Source organism: Canis lupus, chromosome 17 (genome assembly GCF_011100685.1).
Source record: "Canis lupus familiaris isolate Mischka breed German Shepherd chromosome 17, alternate assembly UU_Cfam_GSD_1.0, whole genome shotgun sequence".
Classification (NCBI taxonomy): Eukaryota; Metazoa; Chordata; class Mammalia; order Carnivora; family Canidae; genus Canis; species Canis lupus.
In genome coordinates this window covers 12,055,256-12,074,760 of record NC_049238.1, presented here as the reverse complement: position 1 = coordinate 12,074,760, position 19,505 = coordinate 12,055,256, and positions in this window count along the sequence as shown.

Here is a 19,505-nt window from a genome sequence, read left to right as displayed (position 1 = left end):
AGTGTTTTAATTTATTTTGAAATTTTAATACAAATGCTAAAAACAATAATATTGAAAAAGTCATAATGAATATTTGTAAATATTTAGAACTCAGCAACAAGGAAAACATGTCAAAACCTGTGTGAAATGTGGTGACTTATATTTTCTAATACAAGCCATAAATAATATCAGAGAGGAAGAAAGCACCAAAATTAAGGAGCTAAGTACCTATCTTAAGAAATAAGAGACACAGAATAAAACAATCAGAAGCAGAAGGAGGAAATAATAAAATTAAGAGCAGAAATCAACTAAAATATAATAGATATATTAGAGCAGATCAATGAAGCTAAGAGTTGGGGGAAAAAATAAGTGAACCTCTGACAAGATTGATCAAGAGAAGCACAAATTAAGTTATAATTGAAAAGTGGTACATAATTTGGGCCATGAATACAGATAGAGATTAGAAAAAAATGGGAAAATACTAAAAAAAAACTATTAACTTGTAACTTTGAAAACTTTGGTGAAATTAACAAATATGTAGAAAGATATAAATGATCAGAACTAAATCAGAAAAAATATTAAGTTGAATAGTCTTATTGCTATTAAACAAATCAATTTAGCAATTAAAATCTTTCCACAAAGGAGACAACAGGCCAAGATGATTTTATAGGCAAGTTATACTGAACTTTCAAGAAATATACTGCCTCACTTAGCAGAAAAAGAGAGAATATGCCCATAAATGAACTAATTTATCTTAGGAAGCCAAGACAACCCTGATACCCAAGTCAGCATTTTACAAGATGCAAGTATTTCATTTATGAATATGCAATCAAAGCTACTAAAGTATTGGGGTGCCTGGGTGGCTCAGTCATTTAAGTGGCTGCCTTCAACTTGGGTCATGATCCCAGGGTCCTGGGATCAAGCTCCACATTAGGTTCCCTGCCCAGCAGGGAGTCTGCTTCTCCCTCTCCCTCTGCCCCTCCCCACCAACTCAATTGCTCTCTCACTCTCCCTCTTTATTTCTCAAAAAAATAAATGAAATCTTTAAAAAGAAAAACAAACTACTAAAGTATTAATAACCACAATTAGCAGTGTATTAAAAACATAATAAATCACAACTACACTGAGTTTTTCCTAGGTATACAAGGATGGTTTAATATTAGAAAATCCATAAAATTAACTCATCACATTAATTGATTAAAACTAATTAGAAGAGAAAAGCCCTCTATTAGCGTTTGGATAAGTGCAAGAAAACATTCGGTAAAATTCGGCACCCATTCACAAGACTCTTAGAAAATAGGACAAAAGGGAATTTTAACTCTGTAAACAATGTTGACTAAAAACTTAACCACAGAGATGACTCTGAATGGGGAACTGCTAGAAGTATTCCCTTTAAAGTTAAGAATGACTGAAAAATGCATTCTGTCATCACATCAAGGGAACCCTGAATTAAAGAGTTTAGCCAGTGCAATAAGACCAGGAAAAAAAGGAATACTTTTTTTTTTTTTTTATTTAGAAAGTTGGAATAAAGCTGTCAACACCTGCTGATGACAACATTTTGTACTTGGAAAACCAAAATAATCTACCTATAAATGATACAAAATAGTAAGAGAATTTAGCAAGGTGATGGTACAGGATCAACATAAAAATTTTAACTGCTTTTCTAAACACAAGCTGAAACATATGGAAAATAATTAAAGAGAAGACACTATTTAAGTTACAATTGTCAAAAGAAGACCTCTATAAGGAAAAATTCAAAAATTCACAAAGAGATATTAAAAGAAAGGTGTTTAGGTGGAGAAATATACTCATGAGCAGATGGTCTGAGAACTGTCAGTTCTCCCTAGACAATTCATAGTTCCAATCAAACCACAACTGAGATGTTTTTATTTTTTTTTATTTTTTTTATTGGAGTTCAATTTGCCAACATATAGCATAACACCCAGTGCTCATCCCGCCAAGTGCCCCCCTCAGTGCCCGTCACCCAGTCACCCCAACTCCCTGCCCACCTCCCCTTCCACTACCCCTTGTTCGTTTCCCAGAGTTAGGAGTCTCTCATGTTCTGTCTCCCTCACTGATATTTTCACTCATTTCCTCTCCTTTCCCTTTATTCTCTTTCATTAATTTTTATATTCCCCAAATGAATGAGACCGTATAATGTTTGTCCTTCTCCGATTGACTTATTTCACTCAGCATAATACCCTCCAGGTCCATCCATGTCGAAGCAAATGGTGGGTATTTGTCGTTCCTAATGGCTGAGTAATATTCCATTGTATACATAGACCACATCTTCTTTATCCATCATCTTTCGATGGACACCGAGGCTCCTTCCACAGTTTGGCTATTGTGGACATTGCTGCTATAAACATCGGGGTGCAGGTGTCCCGGCGTTCATTGCATCTGTATCTTTGGGGTAAATCCCCAACAGTGCAATTGCTGGGTCGTAGGGCAGGTCTATTTTTAACTCTTTGAGGAACCTCCACACAGTTTTCCAGAGTGGCTGCATCAGTTCACATTCCCACCAACAGTGCAAGAGGGTTCCCCTTTCTCCACATCCTCTCCAACATTTGCTGTTTCCTGTCTTGCTAATTTTCCCCATTCTCACTGGTGTGAGGTGGTATCTCATTGTGGTTTTGATTTGTATTTCCCTGATGGCCAGTGATGCGGAGCATTTTCTCATGTTCTTGTTGGCCATGTCTATGTCTCCCTCTGTGAAATTTCTGTTCATGTCTTTTGCCCATTTCATGATTGGATTGTTTGTTTCTTTGCTGTTGAGTTGAATAAGTTCTTTATAGATCTTGGATACTAGCCCTTTATCTGATACGTCATTTGTAAATATCTTCTCCCATTCTGTAGGTTGTCTTTTAGTTTTGCTGACTGTTTCTTTTTCTGTGCAAAAGCTTCTTATCTTGATGAAGTCCCAATAGTTCATTTTTGCTTTTGTTTCCCTTGCCTTCATGGATGTATCTTGCAAGAAGTTGCTGTAGCCAAGTTCAAAAAGGGTGTTGCCTGTGTTCTCCTCTAGGATTTTGATGGAATCTTGTCTCACATTTAGATCTTTCATCCATTTTGAGTTTATCTTTGTGTATGGTGAAAGAGAGTGGTCTAGTTTCATTCTTCTGCATGTGGATGACCAATTTTCCCAGCACCATTTATTGAAGAGACTGTCTTTCTTCCAATGGATAGTCTTCCCTCCTTTATCGAATATTAGTTGACCATAAAGTTGAGGGTCCACTTCTGGGTTCTCTATTCTGTTCCATTGATCTATGTGTCTGTTTTTGTGCCAGTACCACACTGTCTTGATGACCACAGCTTTGTAGTATAACCTGAAATCTGGCATTGTGATGCCCCCAGCTATGGTTTTCTTTTTTAATATTCCCCTGGCTATTCGGGGTCTTTTTTGATTCCACACAAATCTTAAGACGATTTGTTCTAACTCTCTGAAGAAAGTCCATGGTATTTGGATAGGGATTGCATTAAATGTGTAAATTGCCCTGGGTAACATTAACATTTTCACAATATTAATTCTTCCAATCCATGAGCATGGAATATTTTTCCATCTCTTTGTGTCTTCCTCAATTTCTTTCAGAAGTGTTCTGTAGTTTTTAGGGTATAGATCCTTTACCTCTTTGGTTAGGTATAGTCCTAGGTACTGAGATGCTTTTAAATTTTTTTTAATTTATTTATGATAGTCACACACACAGAGAGAGAGAGACAAAGACACAGGCAGAGGGAGAAGCAGGCTCCATGCACCGGGAGCCCGACGTGGGATTCGATCCTGGGTCTCCAGGATCGCGCCCAGGGCCAAAGGCAGGCGCCAAACCTCTGCGCCACCCAGGGATCCCCTGAGACGCTTTTAAATGATGTTTGAGAAGCTGATATATATATATATGAAGCTGATATATATATATATGAAAGAGTTAAAGGCTAAAAGTAGCCAGGATGGTTCTGAAAAAGGACAAGGATAAGGAACTTGCTTTACCAAACATCAAGACTATGAAGCTACAGTAGTAATTTTGTTAGTCTGGTGTTGTTGCAAGGACAGACACACTGACAAGTGGAATAGAATAGAGAACTCAGAAACAAACAAATCCACTAAATAAATTTATCATATGACAGAGGCAATATGCCATCTCAGAAGGAAAGACAGAGACTATTGGAAGATGAAATGAATTTCTATCTTACGCCAAATACAAAATTCAACTCCAGGTGAATTAACCACTAAAATACTAAAACCAAAACCTTAAAAGTATTAGTAGAAAATACCAGTGAACATATTTTAGAACTGGGAGTAGAGGGGCACCCGGGTGACTCAGTTGGTAAAGCATCTGCCTTCAGCTCAGATCATGATCTCAGGGTCCTAGGATTGAACCCCATGTCAGGCTCCCTGCTCAGTTGGAATTCTGCTTCTTGCTCTCCCTCTGCTGCTGCTCCGCCTGCTTGTGCTCTCTCTCTCTCTCTCTCAAATAAATAAATAAAATCTTAAAAAAAAAAGAATGTGGAGTAGAAAAACATCAAACAAGAGTTAAAAGACATGCTGGAAGAAGAAATATGCAATATTCTATCTGAAAAATATTATTATAAATATGTAAAGAGCTGTTACAAATCAATGAGAAGAGTACAAGCAATTCTTGGAACTCTAATAGGTAAGAGACGTGAACATAAGCATTTCACAGAAAAGGAAACATTTCACAGAAAAGAAAACATTCCTAATAAACATAGGAAGATGCGTTTAGCATTTTTGGTAATAACAGAAACTTAAAAAATGAAAATCATGATTTATAATCTTTTTATTAGTGCAAATCAAGAAGCCTGACGATACTAACCATTGAAGAGTATGTAAATCTTTAAGGCCTCTTATATATTGCTGGTGAGTGTGTAAATTGATGCAATCACTTTGGAAAACTGTAACTGCCAACTCCTATATAACTCCTATAATTTCCATATTGCCTGATCCAGTTCCTTAAGCACGCACCATAAGAAAATTTTGTACATATACAATGGAATACATGTGCAGCAATGTTCTAGCAAAAATAACTGGAAACAACCTGAATGTCCATCAAAGGGGGAGTACATCTAGTATGACACATTCCTACACTTCTATGTTATACAGCAGTTAGATAAGAAATACGGTGACATAGAACAACATGAGCCAATCTTAACAATGTAATATTAAGTGAAAATAGTAAATCTCAGAAGACTATTTACAGAGTATAATATCCTTTTGTAAAAATAAAGACAACTAAAAAGAATGTGGGTTTTATGTGTGTGTATATGCGTATACACACACTATTGTATAATATGCATATATACTATCATTTATTATGTAAATACACAGAGTATTGTGCATTGCACACACATATAGTGTCATTTTGTAAATACACAATAAAACTTTATAAGAAGGGAAGTATATGAACTAACACAGGATTCCATGCATTGGTTCCCTTGTGCCCGTGTCTGATGCGATGTGAATTAGGAGCAATCCCAGGTTTCATGACAATCTCCTACTGCTCCTCCAGCCTCTTCATGACTCCACAGCAGCATGAGAGGGAGCTCTCTGGAAGAACATGGTAAAGCTCACAGGAGGACAGTTAAGCCATTTTTTCTCTCTCACCCACCCACCACCCCACCACCCCTGTTTGCCCTTGAGTATACACAGAGGCTCTCTCTTCTTCCCTCCTGCTGTGCTTTCCTCAAATAACCAACCAGCCTTGTTTCATCAATGTCCAAAATAGAAAAGTCATGGTCTGCAAACATCCTCTCCAGCTGGAGGTCTTTCTCAGATGAGGCTTGGTGTGGTTTCCAAGGGTGGAAAGTGCAAGTGAACCCCAGATCTATTTCAGGAGCTCGACAAGGCCCAAGCTTTTGGGTAGTATGTTGTGACTCTAGAAGAGGCATAAGTGTATCCTGGGATTCTCTTTGCTTGGCTTCTGGAGAATCTTAAGTACAAGCATTGCACATTAGCACAACCCCAGGGAATCTGGGTTAGAAGGTAGAGAGCCTGCCCCACACATGATACAAGGAAGTTTGTGGACTCGGGCAAGTCCCATCTCCTGGAGATGCTGGTCTCCTCATCCGCAGCGTGGGAGCATCTTGAAGTGTCCCTTCTTTCTGTCCCGGGGACAACAGGGCTACACACACAGAATGGCCACCAGGAAGGCAGGCCAGAAGGTGTTTGCCTGATGACCCTTTGGAAATTGGCAACAATGCATTTCTCCTTTTATACTTTCCAAGAATTCTAATGGACCATCAAGTACCAAATGAGGACCATTGGAACGTCCCTGAATGAGTTATCTTTAATCTTCCCCCATTCTGAAGTCTTGCTCCTTTCAGTTCAGCTGAAATTGCATCCTACTCTGTGGTTTGCTGAAAAAGCCCATGGTGGTTTCATCTCCTGGTTTCAATTTAGGGTCCACTCTCTTCTAATCACTACATGCCAGTATGTTTTCTAATAATTCGCATTTTGCCAGGTTTCGAGTGAACGTGCTTCCTCCGCCGCTGGGTCTGAAGAGCTGCCACAGCAGCAGTAGCTGAGACACTTCAGCCTTCATTCTGAGCTGTGTTTCTGAGCCACAAATAAAGCCAAAATAACAATTATCTTTATGTAAATATTGAGCCACGGCATTTCCTTCTTACGTTCTAGAGCTTGTTCCAGTAAAATGTCCAGGCATGATGGCCTTAATTTCTTGTCCATCTTATATCCTAATGATGCCCCCCCCCAAAGTGAGCCCCCTGGGACTCCAGAGGGCTTATGCAGGGTCAGTGTGGGGGTACTATCCCCAAGCCACTGGTGTTGGGCATTTTGTGGTTGTGGGAGTTCTTTCTGTAGGTCAGCACCATCTACTCACCCACATGGTTAGTGATATTTGTGCAACATGGTACCACAGTCTAGAGGGATGTCTCTTCAAACACTTTGCTGTGTGGTCATCAGGCTCTATCCCATCTTGAGGATCTGTTGCCCTCTAAGGGAACCAAACTTTATTTGTTTTTGAACACACAAATACCCAGGCTGCTTTTCAGCCCTGAATCGGCCATTGGGTTTAATTCAATACACTTGGAAATTATTGCTTGGACTATCTAAATTTATCTATGTCCCCGAGTCTTCTGCTCAGAGCAATCGCCTTAACTCCTGAGTATTAGGGCTCCTGCCAATAGCCCCACACTCACTCCTTGACATGTCCCCACTCCAGTCTGCACAGGGGTGCCACCACAGGAAGCCATGGGTTCTTATTGCTGAAGGGATCCTAAGGGTCACCCACTTGGGTTCCTCAAGTCCCTTGGAGTCCAAATAGAACAAAATATTCTCAGCTTTTGCCAATATCCTTGGAGGTCAATACAGGGACGACTCTGGTTTACAGAATCTTATTGCTAATCCCTACAGAGAATAGACAAGGTAAGAGAAGAAAATAGTGTCCCAAGCTGGATGCTCCAGAAGCCAGCACTGAAGGGGAGTGTGGAGAGCAAGTTGTGTGTTAGGGATGGATGCCTGTATAGGGAAGGACGGGCTACAAGATTGGGCACAGGGAAAAATTGAACTCTGATGAGGGCTAGGCAAAGCCACAATCATCAAACAGAGATATCTGAAGAGTACTGTCCCTCAAAGCATCCCACATTGGGATGACATCACTGGGTCTCTGTGTCCCTCTTGGTTTGCTCAGTCACCAGATACAGGCTGCCCCTGGAGTTCCTGCAGCTGCAGCAGACTCTAAAGGAGCTGGAGCTTATCTGTTACCTCACTCCCAATGCCTAGGGCAACTAAGTCCTTCCTTGAAGGGGGACCTGGGCGGTACCTCTCTATGTCTATCTTTGGTAAGGGTGTCTAGTCACAGTGCTGTGATACTCACTGTCCCCGAGCTATCACTCTTGATGCCACTAAAGCTTCTATGGAGTGTCCAGGGATGAGGTGCAGCAAATCTTCCCTCTCCCTCAGACTAGGTATCCAAGACCCGATGGAGGAAGCAGGCCAGAATGATGCTCCCTCCCTCTATGATGTCTCCAGTGGGCACGGTGCATCCGCAAGCATGGTAAGCTGGCACGCTGCTCCATCCCCTGGGCCTCTGGCCAGTTCCCAAACAAGGAACTTGGAGCATTTCCTCCCAAAACAATGCTGGGTGCATCTCTAGTTCTGCTCAAGTGTCTCCGCATCTAACAGCCAACATTGCGGTGATAGTACAAAGAGGCAAACTTCTCTGCTTTAATTAGATGTGACTCCCATTGTACAATGCAGTTGGAAATGAGCACGTTTTCAATATCTAGCAGTAGGCATTGTGTGATATGAAACGGATGACATTTGCTTTCCTTAGATTTCTGCAAAAGTGTTTATTTTTACAAAGAGGGTCCGTCAAACTGCAAATTAACATGCACGCATTCCTTCCTGTTCTCCCCTCCCATCTGGCTCACTCGCAGAAATTACACTTCTTCTCAGCTTGCCCAAACTGTTAGCACACAATTCAACTCCCATTTGCTTGGTGTCAATTTAATATTGCATTAATGAGACAATTAGAGAAGGCCAAAGAAGATTCCCAGTTAAAGTGCTTTAAGTGGAAGTCAAGTTGATTAGAAATGGCTCTTTTTCATTTTAAAATAGTTTGTTTGGTTTTGCCTTAGCACAAAAATTTGACTTGATTAAAGTCTCAGAAGCTACTAATGAATTGATTCGATGAGATTAAAGTATTTCCACGGAATCAGAACTCCAAGAAAAGGACCTGACCCTCCCCGCAGTTATTATGTGCCACCTTGAAGAAAAAAAGAATAACTCACCGCTTTGCCTCCAACATGCAAACAGCCACACGAAGTGAAAAGTTCAGTCCAGTGAGTGAAGAGGCAGCTCTTAGATCCCACCCTGAAGCAGCCATCAGGCAGGAGTCAAGATGGGGGGTGCTCCATCGGGTGGTGTGGTACAGGGGTCAGGACTCTGGGCTCCAGCCCAAGCAGTGTCTGGCTGGGAGATTGGAAGCTAAGCCCTTTCTTCCCAGGCCTGGTTCCCCACCTGGGAAAGGTGGTGATAAGGTCAACTTCATAGGAACGTCACAAGAACCTAACATAAAGGTTAGGTTATGGTGGCACAGAGTTTTCAAGTAAATTTGAATAATCTGAAAATGACATGGGACTTCATAAGCGCAGGCTTAGGCAACAGGGCCCCTTCTTTCTGTTTTTATTCAAATACTTGGCAACCTGGGGACTATTATATTTAGTAATGATAATTAAACTATTCCATGTGTTCTGGTATTCCCATAATATCATGAAACATTCACTCTGGAACAGATCTTAGAGCTAATCTGGTCTAATAGCTTCATTTTCTAAATGCTCGACTTAGAAACACGCATTTGGGATGTTAAGATGCTAGCCCAGTCCTCTGAGCCCTCAGCCGGGGCTCTGGCCAGTGTACTAGGCCTTCTCCAAACCTGGAGAAGGCAAGCTTCACCAACAGGGCCTTTTGTTCTGGGAGTTTCTTCATGGAGATGGCGTGGTTTGCCAGAAGTGAATATAGATCAGATTGAAAGATCTCCTGGACTGTTCGGAGGCCTGCTCCCTGGTCAGGCCAATGCGCCCTGCCCGGGTCCCTTGCCCAATGGATACTTGGCCTTCCCTGACTTCTTCTCCAAACTTTAGTCTTCAAGATTTCAGAAAGAAAAGTAGCAGATTTGGGATCTACACTCAAGCCCTGGGTTTTCCAGTGAAGTGAGTTGACTTGAGGGTTCTCTTGGTGTGAGCTGACATTGAGCTCAGAGTTCTATTTTAGCCCGTCTGTTACCCTGCTGGAGCCATGGGGCTGAAGGCATGACTTACTACATGTGAGTGAAGCCCCGGTGAAGCAGAGCAGAGATGGTGTCTAAAATAGAAACTGTATTCAGACAAGTGGAGGCAGGCGGGCATGACCGGCATCTATCAGAAGGTCCCTGGAGGAGATGACAACCCTGCTTTCCTACTTCTGATTCCCACTCTCAGAACAGAGAACATTAGCTCCTCCCTTTCTCTGTGATGGAGACATTAATGATATAAAAAACTCACCGAAGAGAAAATGATATACAAGGTGTACCATTCCGGCCTCTAAGAGGAGTGCGACGAGTATGTTTTGAATAAATAAATGAATTCCCTGAAGACCAATAATCAAGCCATATTTACATTTATCCCCCGAAAGGTCACCTTACTTGGGTGGGGGGGGGGGGTCCTTAGGACAAGGTATAAATTGGATGAATTTGTACTGTTTCAGATTTTAATGTCTTATATTTTAATTTAGACTTCTGACCGGGGTCTTCCCAGAGCCTGTTGTCTCCTAACAGCGGGGAATCAAAACAAAAGGTTAAGAGATTATATTTATTCGGTATTTATTAAATATTAGGTGCTTTCTACCGAGTCGCAATGGCCCAGGTGGCCCCACGAGCCCCCTGGGTGGGAATTTTACCATTCTGTCCATCAACACAGACAGATTTCTCAGTAGACACTGCCTGTATCCATAAAAGCAATTCTCAGGAGCACCCTGCACTCAGTCCTGGCTTGACCTGGCAATATCCCCTTTCCATCCACATCCAAGCAGAGCACAGGAGCACTGGGGCCCTGGAGGCTGGTCTGAGGGTCTTGCAAGGTCCCAAGTGGTCAATGCTTCCCAAAAGCCCCCCCCCCCCCCATCACTCCCACCATTCCCTATGCACCTGGAGAAAGAAAACCACTTTCAGTTTAGAGACCCAGGCATGCCCTGCTCCTCTGCTCCCCCTTCCTCTGCCAACACCTTGGCCTCTTGCCCTCCCCCTGGCCCACTGCTGGCTGCCTGTGCACAGGGCAGCCCCTACCCCAGGCACTCTGTCACCCCTCCTCTATCTCTCTCCCTCCCTCTTTTTTTTCTGTAGCCATGTGGGGAGGGGGTCTCCCAATTAGAGGAAAGACCCTCTTCCACCAGGATCCGTCCACCAGCTGGCTTCCACTGGGCTGTGACCCACCACAGCAGTAGGCACGGTAACGCATTATATGTAAATCCAGCCCCTCAAATCCAACAATGCCAGTCCTTGCCCTCTTCCTAAAGAGAGGCACTGAGGTCTGCACAGAATCTGACCCTCTGGGGGGGGCAGGAGCCCTGGGTCATGCCACAGGTTCCAGGACAATGAGGAATGACATTGGGCCGGTCACTTTCCCTTTCTGGGCTTGGTCTCTGGCTGGCTGTCACACAAGGGGGGCAGGGGGGTGAGACTAAAGGGTTACTGGAAGTCTCCTCTGGCTGGTACACGCTGCGATTCCCCGAGATGGGGGTTGGGGGAGCAGCATTCCTGGGGAGTGACACAATTCCAAACAGAGAGATCAAAGGGGCTCCACAGAGGGAGGCCTCAACCAGGAGCTCGCAGGCCTGCGTCTGGGGTCAGTAATTAGCTCCTGCCGCCACCGCCACCTTCCTCGCCCCACTCCCAGCAGCTCGGGGCGGGTGGGCAGGTGGGCCAGCGCTGTGGGCCCCGCAACAGAGTCCTCCCCAGACCCCCAGACCGGAGGCAGGAGCCGGGAGGGAGGAGGAGGGGGGAGGGAGGGCCAGAGCCCACCGGGAACTGGGACATCTGTATGGAGCTTTCTGTTAGACAGATGCAAAGTTTAAACATTTTAACAAAAAGCAGTCCACTCCAGGCTTTCTCGGCACCAGTGTGAGAACCGCACTGTGCGGATACCTCTTAAAGTATTTGATGAGAGACTAAAAGGCTGACAGGCTAACACTTCACTTCCTTCCAATTAGAGGACGTGAACATCAAAGACCCAGGCCCCACTCAGCCGGGCTTACTTGAATGAATTAGGGAAGAGAATGAGTGCCGGAGTTGCTTCCTTCTCTCCCTCGCAGAGACGTGGGGCTCTAGGGGCTTTAATAAGATGTTGGAGGTCACAGGGGTCAGGCTCTGACTGGGGGCACCGGGAAACTGCCAGAGTGTTTCAATATGTGTGGTGTTTGTCATGCAATCAGGGCCGCCAAAGCCTCCTCTTGTGGGGCCTGTCTTTCGGGGACCATTCCGGAGACAGAGCTCTGGGGCAGGTGGGGGTGGGGGGCCCAGGTCCTACTCTGGTGAGTACAGGGGGCACCCGGGCCATCGGTCTAGAGGCGGCTTTTACTCCCAAGAGCACATGCCTGAGATCCAGCAGTCAAGGTGCTGGAAAAACAACCATATTAGGTGCCTGCCCATTAGCTATGTAGACCGGGTGGCTGTGGGAGGGCAGGAGTGAGTCTGAGCCCTGAGCCCGTGAGCTAGCTGGCTCTGGGCGTCAATCGAAAAGACAGTGCAATTCTGTAAGCAGTCAGGTCCAGGAGAGAAAACAAAGCACTTCTTGTGATTTGATTTAGCTTAGTGATTGCAAAAGACCCAAATCTCCACAGCAGCTCCCACCAGTGGGTTGTGACTTCTGCTTGCACACCCCAGTGTTGGGCAACTCACCATCTTGAAAGTCTATCCATCTGCGGGAGGAGAAGCTCTTGTAATTAGGAAGAGTATCGATCTATGGAGTTGAAAGATTCTTTCTTCCTTCCTTCCTTTCTTTCTTTTCTTTCTTTCTTTCTTTCTTTCTTTCTTTCTTTCTTTCTTTCTTTCTTCCTTTCTTTCTTTTCTTTCTTTCTTTCTTTCTTTCTTTCTTTCTTTCTTTCTTTCTTCTTTCTTTCTTTCTTTCTTTCTTTCTTTCTTTCTTTCTTTCTTTCTTCTTTCAAGTTTGTTTATTTGTTTGTAATGCCTACACCCAATATGGAGCTCAAACCTACAACCCTGAAATCAAGAGTCAGTGCTCTTCCAACTGAGCCACTCAGGTACCCCTTTCTTTTTTATATTTTTAGAAAGATTTTATTTATTTATTTTGACAGAGAGAGAAAGGAGGGAGCACAAGCAAGGGGATCAACAGGCAGAAGAAGAGGGAGAAGCAGACTCCCCGATGAGTGGGGAGCCCAACGCAGGGCTTGATCCCAGGAGCCTGAGATCATGAGCTGAAGGCAGAGGCTTTAACTGACTGAGCCATCCAGGTCACCCCCCAGGTACCCTCTCCTTGAATGCCCACCCAACAAACTCTGTTCTTCATGCCGCTGAACAAACAGTGGGATCTCTAGAGCCTCACAGACCTGAATTCCAAACCTGGCTCCATGTTTCCACCATCTACAAATAGGCAAGTCACTCTGATTTTAAGCTTCTGCCTCCTTTTTGGTGAATTGGGGTTGTAGCATTGGCCTTTGAGGATGAGAAACAACATTGAAAAAGCACCTGTCGGAGAATCTAGCATGTAGTTGGTACTTACCGAGATGTTCATATTACCTATCACCAGTTAGGACCCAGGAGGTTCCCCGTCACCAAGCTTAACATCCCTCACCCCGGACCCCATCCTCACAGGGTGAGGAGCAGTGCTGGTGGGGGTCTGTGAAGAGAGCAGTCTCCGATGACAGGATGATAAAGGAGGGCCTTTTCCACTGAAGGTGGACTGACCTAGCTCCAAGATGTTCAGATGAAGCCTAGGAAAAAAGGAAGTTACATAGAGAAGCAACAGCACAGAAGAGGAGTCTGAAATGTACAGAAGATGTTTAGAGGACCGTGGAATGATGTGATTTGTCTACAACATTGGATGAAGGGAAGGAAAGTGGGCCACAGAACTAAGAATTCTGGTAGGGAGAGCTTTGAGTGTCATCCTTAGGAGCTTCAGCAGCAGCTACTAGACCCAGAAATTGGGCTTTTGCAAGCAACTCACGATCTGTTTTGATCCTTACTGCAACACAGAGAAGCAAGTATTGTCATCCCCATTTCACATATGTGGAAACAGGCTTTGGGAGTTTCAGTGATTTGCCAAGATCACAGTAAGTAGGAGAGCTCCCTAGGATCTAGGTCTTCTCACATTAAATCCAGATCCATGAAATGATTTGTGGTCCTGCTGAAAACACAAAAGCAATACAAACAGATGAGAAAGTAGAGGGAAGCAGGCTAGACTAGTAGGAGAAAGCTTTCTGGAAGAGGTGGCCTTACTTGGAATCTTCTCCACATTGGACTCCATCGGCTTTTGAAAGTCCTGTGACTAAGTCATCAACCATCCAGGTCTAAGGAGAGACAGCCAGTGATGTCTTTAGAATCCAGTTTGTCTTTATAAATATTTGAACAATCTGCAAAATTATGGAAATTATATGTATGTTGATGACGATGGTGGCTTCAGAGTGTGGGCCAAAATTTATTAAGGAGCTATTACTTGCAAGGAGCTTTTGCAAAAGCTCTCTGCATTCATGTTTACCCCACCCAGTGGGGTAGCATCTTTACCTTCATTTTGCAGGTGAGAAAACTGAGCTAACAAAAGAGTAAATGACCTGCCCAAACTAAATCCTTGGTCTAAAATGTAGGTCCCTCTGGGTCCATATCATGGACTCTTCCCACTCTATTTATTTTACTTCAGAACTTAAAAGTGGTGCTCTGTCTGGGATCACACACCCAGACCCTGGGCCCGATGACCTCAAAGCCTCAAGTCACAGACAGATGATGGGGGAAAATCTGTTTCTACCTCCTAGAGCAGAAGCTGAGGGGCTGGCCCACTACTCCCCACAATTTTTTATTTATGCTCTGAATGAATTTCTTATTTATGCTCTGAAAGAAAAGGTCCTGAGGACTGCTTCAGAAACCCTGTAATAATTCACCATTAATGAGCTGGGTCACTATCTTTAAGGCCCCATCAATATCTCCCTGTGGCAAAGTCAGCTTTGCGCCATAGATATTTACATACAAATTGCAATGCATCCCTACACCTTTGTCACTTCCACTAGGAAGGGCCACTGTGATCAACTGTTCTCAGTCCCCTTTTGAAGGAGCAATGAAGGAGAACCCCACCCAGAGTGTATGGAGGACCCCTGGCTCACAGGGGAGACAGATCCTGCATAGTTGACCCTCCAGCCCCAAAAGAGTTGTCTCTCTAACTGAATTGGCAATGACTAGAATAAAGGCAGAAAACCAAAGAGTCCCGAGGTGGATGCTTCTGTGTTAGAGATACAGCATTTTCCAATATTCTATGAGCCATGACTATTCAAATAAGCCAGAGCCTCCAACTCTGGGCTCCATTTGATTGCAACAATCAGGCTCCAATTCGAGGACTGATTTCATCACTTTCCATAGTCAACATAAAGCATCGCAATGATAGCACATCCGCACACTGAGATGTGGTCAGTTTTCCTTTTCCTTTTGTCCTGGTCTTCACAGCAAACTCACCCATCTAGAGCTGGTCAACACAGCACGAATATGCCAGAGATTGCAAACTTAGTAGGTAAGGACTATGAAGTCATGAGAAAACAAGCAGCTTCTATATAAATTATATAGGTGGTATATAAATCGGTACATATTCTTATCATGAATCTCAGCACCTACTAGAAAACGGGGATGGATTGTTTTCATTTGGTAGTTAATCATGTAAGGGGGATTCAGAGATTTAGCCATCCAGATGGGCTCCTTGGAGGTGTTAGGGCTTGGAGTAGGCACTGAAGGTGAGGCAGGATTCACCAGGCCATGGGAAGTGGGAAGGATGAGAGGAAGAGGGTGTCTTAAGACATAGCAGAAGGAATGAGGTGACATGTAAGAAGACAATGAGACCTGGCCAAGGTGCTCAGCAAGGCAAATGTCTGGAGACAGAAGCTATGGCAAGACAGTGGCCCATCCCTCAGTGTCAGCAGAAGAAGGAGACACCTGTCTTTGAAGAGTGCATCTGGGAGTGCCCTATGAAGGTGATTTTGTGACAGCCTGAAGTTCTATGTGTAGTAACACAGGCACAAGAGCCTCACAGCTTTCCGGAGACCATGGAAAATTATATTCTAGCCACAGAGCTATTTCTGTGGACCCAGCAAACCTCAGGTGCCTGCTACTCAGGCCCATGCTCACTGCTCTGGCAACGTATGACACTCCATACCCCACTTTCCAAAACTGGTTTGGGTCACGAAGCCTTCTGTGATTCTCTTCACCTCCCCAACCTCTGCTTCTTCATCTGTACAGAGAAGGAATGGCCTTTCTCTTCCCTGGGTGAGAAGGCTGTTCTGAGCATGAGCAAAAATGGCCCTCACACTGGCAGGTACTAGGGAAGAGCTAGAAAGATCCAGATGGGGATCACCTCTCTACCTCTTCTCAGGAGGGCCCTCTCACGGCGGAACATGCCCTTAGAGCCTCACTTTCACCATCTGGGCAAAAAGGGGGCTAGGGTGCCTCTTCCAAGAGCTCCTGGAAGGTGAGGGGAGATAAGACAGGTGAAATGACTCAACGCCATTCCCAGAAGGTCAGAGGTGTCACTCTGTCTTGGCTTCCTCCCTGTTGCTATCAATCATTGTCTCTTTTTTCTCTTTATTTCCTTTACTCTCTGAAAACTGAGCCAGCCCGTCTCCCTAGCCTCTGACTCAGATGGTGATCACATTGTTTTACAGATTACAGACCTGGTCCTTTGGGAAGCTGCAGCTCCCCATTTCCCCCAAACTGTGGGTGCTGACAAGTGATTCACTGGGACATTGAGTTAATTACAAGATGTCTCTGAGTCTCTCTGTCCCCCTCCCATCCCCCCTCGCCCCCCCCCCCCCCCCCCCCCCCCCCCCCCCGTCAGTGTGGATGCGCTGGCCCCTATGGCAACCATCAAACAGCAAGCTCATAAAGCAGGCTCATCTTCCAGGGAGCAGGGCAGCTCCAGGGGCCATTTTGCAAATGTCTGACCCCCAGGTACCTCCAGGTCACTGGGATTTATTAGTTGGAATCTGCAGTTCAGCAGATGACATTTTAAAAGGCGTTTTATTGCTTCGTGACCTGTGTGCATTGCAGGGTAATTCTGAGGCTTTGTGTCTGCAGCGACTGTCCAAGCTGCAGTAGCTCCCAGCGACTCGCAGCCCTGCCTGCCCCATGCAAGAATCCAGGTACAACCACTCCCCACCCCCATCCTCAGCCTCTACGCCCCAATCCTCAGGCTCTCCTCTCATCCCAAATTGAGACTTGATGCCCATCCCAACAGGGTCTTCCCTGCAGAGAACCTGGCTGGAAGAAGATTGCAATTAAATCTCCCCAAAGGCCATAGGAGTCAGATGATGTTGTGCACATGGGGAAGCTGAGGCTCTGAGAGGTGAAGAAGACTAATTCAAAGTGATACAGCTCTTCTATGATAAAGTTAGTCCTGGAACCCTGGATTCCTGCCCCCCATCATCATTATTCCACTTCACAGGCTACAGCTGCAAAATGCTTCCATTTGCTTCAAGAGCAATGATCCATAAGGCATGCTTTGAAGGGTGATTCCTGGAGTAGCATCACCAAAGACTCTGTTGAACAGAGCAGCCTGGAAGCCAGGTTCTAAGAGAAACTCAGAGACCACTGGAAGATGCAGCGTGAATCCCCCTGTGTGCATGGAGCAGCCTGGGCTGCCTGTCGCCTCTCAAAGCACATGGCACATAGCGCACAGCTTATTTCAAGCAGCCCTTTGACAACAAGTGTGGGAGCACCCTCCCCTAGACCACACAGTCTGACTTGAAGGCTTCCTGTAGCCTCTTGGATTTCCCTTGATTGTAGCACCTGCATCTCAACCATGAACTTTGGTGGGCAGAGATCAGTATGATTCACTTTTGTCTCCTAGACCTTCCCCCATGCCTAGCTCAAACTAGATGCTCATTATATGTTGATTTTATTAAGCTGAGCTCTAAACTTGCCACCCCAGGGAATTCAGCATTCCTCTGGTAAGTAATGGAAGTGTTGAAGAACATGCTTCCGACCCTGAGACACACATTAAGGCATGTGATCCAAATCCTGCAAGACTCAGCCCATTCTTGGTTGGATGAGGTTTGGATGATAAAAATCACACACATACACACTCTGCTGTTTTGTCAAACACCAGCCTCCCAGGAAGCAGTAATGTGTGAACTCTTTTATTGGTTTCTTATTCAAGATCAATGAAACACATAGTTGAGCCTGAAATGATAAGGATCTTCTCCTTAGACTGCCAGCTGTTCCTTTTTCCCTGAGCCAACTCAGTCTTGGCTCAGTTCAACAGAATTTGAGTGTCTACTCTGAGCCAGTAACTGAGTGAGATGCTAGAATGACAAAAAAAAAAAAAAAAAGAATAACATAGAGTTCCTACTCTCAGAAGTCCATCATCCTGCCAGAGGAGAAAAATGAGAAATCAGATCATGAGGGTAGAAAAGAATGTGTGCTGTGTAGGAGGCCCACAAGTGTAGAGAAGCATGGAATGGGAGGGTGCTGTGAACTTGGGTGACCATGAGGTCATCATCCACTGGAGGGGAAGCCTGAGCTGTGTGTTGAAGAGTAAGTAGAAGTAGAGGCATAAAGTAGAACTTGGAAAGCCATCACACCAGAGCACACGGCATGAGTGAAGGTATGGAGGTTGGAAAAAAAAGGTTTAGTGAGTACAGGGAACTCCATACTCTTAGGTGTTGCTAGAACAAAGAGGCTAAGCTAGGGCAGGCTTGGCAAAATAAACAAGAGACCCCATCAGAGAGGTTTTATATGCCAGCCTAGGGGAATTTAACTGAGCTGAGACAACACGGAGTCATTAAAAGATTTTAAATATGGTAGCAAAGACTTGTGTGTCTTAGGCCAATTCCATAGGCCACCATGGATAGGGTGGATTGTCATGAGAGGTGCTGGAGGATAGGAAATCATTACAAGACTATCGTAACATCCCAGAAGGAAGATGCTAAGTCTTAAGTGAGGCGGTAGAGATGGGATGGGAAGAAAGGGAAGGTTCATGAGATATTGAGGGGATCTAGGATGATTGGGCTTAGGAGAGCAGTTAGATGTGTAGAATTTAGTCTTTCTCATTAAAGCTGCCACTCAGGGCCATGAGCACATTGTCCTGGCCTCTGGGGTAATAGGGGCCCCCAGGTGGGAGTGTCTGATTAGTAGAAACCAGCTTGAAACATGCCATTGGAGCCATAGCTCCATCCCTTGGACTGAATGGGATGAATACAGAGCCTCAAGAACTGAGGGAAAGCAGCCAGTATCTCGGGAGAAGAAGTGCAGGATTGTAAAGAACACATGTGCCGGCCTGTCAGTTACTGACTCTACAGCTCCCCAGCTCCCCAAAGGTGCTCTGTGGTTATGGGCACGGCAGGGTTCATTTAATGGGTAGCCTTTGAAATGTTTTTTGCTCTCCAATCTTCATAAAAAGGAAATGAGGGCTGCGGTGGGTGGACGAGGTGTTGAGCTGTTCTGGCTATAAGGAAAGAGACCCGGCCTTTGTAGAGCCCTGTAAATAATCAGTAGCACATGTCCACGCTGCAGTGCCTGACGCGCCCGGTGTTGGGGGACGGCTAGGGGAGGCAGTGAGAAGGGGCAGGGGGAAGACATTGGCAGGTGGCTAAATGGAGAGCTTGCCAGTATCAGTGATGGTCAATAGGGCTGGAGTCAGGCAGTGAGAGAGGAGAGCATACGCCCTTGAACTTGGGAGGAGGGTAACATGGAAGTTCCATCTCTGCTATTGACTGGCCGCTGCTTCCCGGACAGAACTGACCTCTCTTTAGATCATTGCTCACCCACTTAAATTAGAATACTGGTGCCAGGTACCCAGATGTGCAATGACAATCC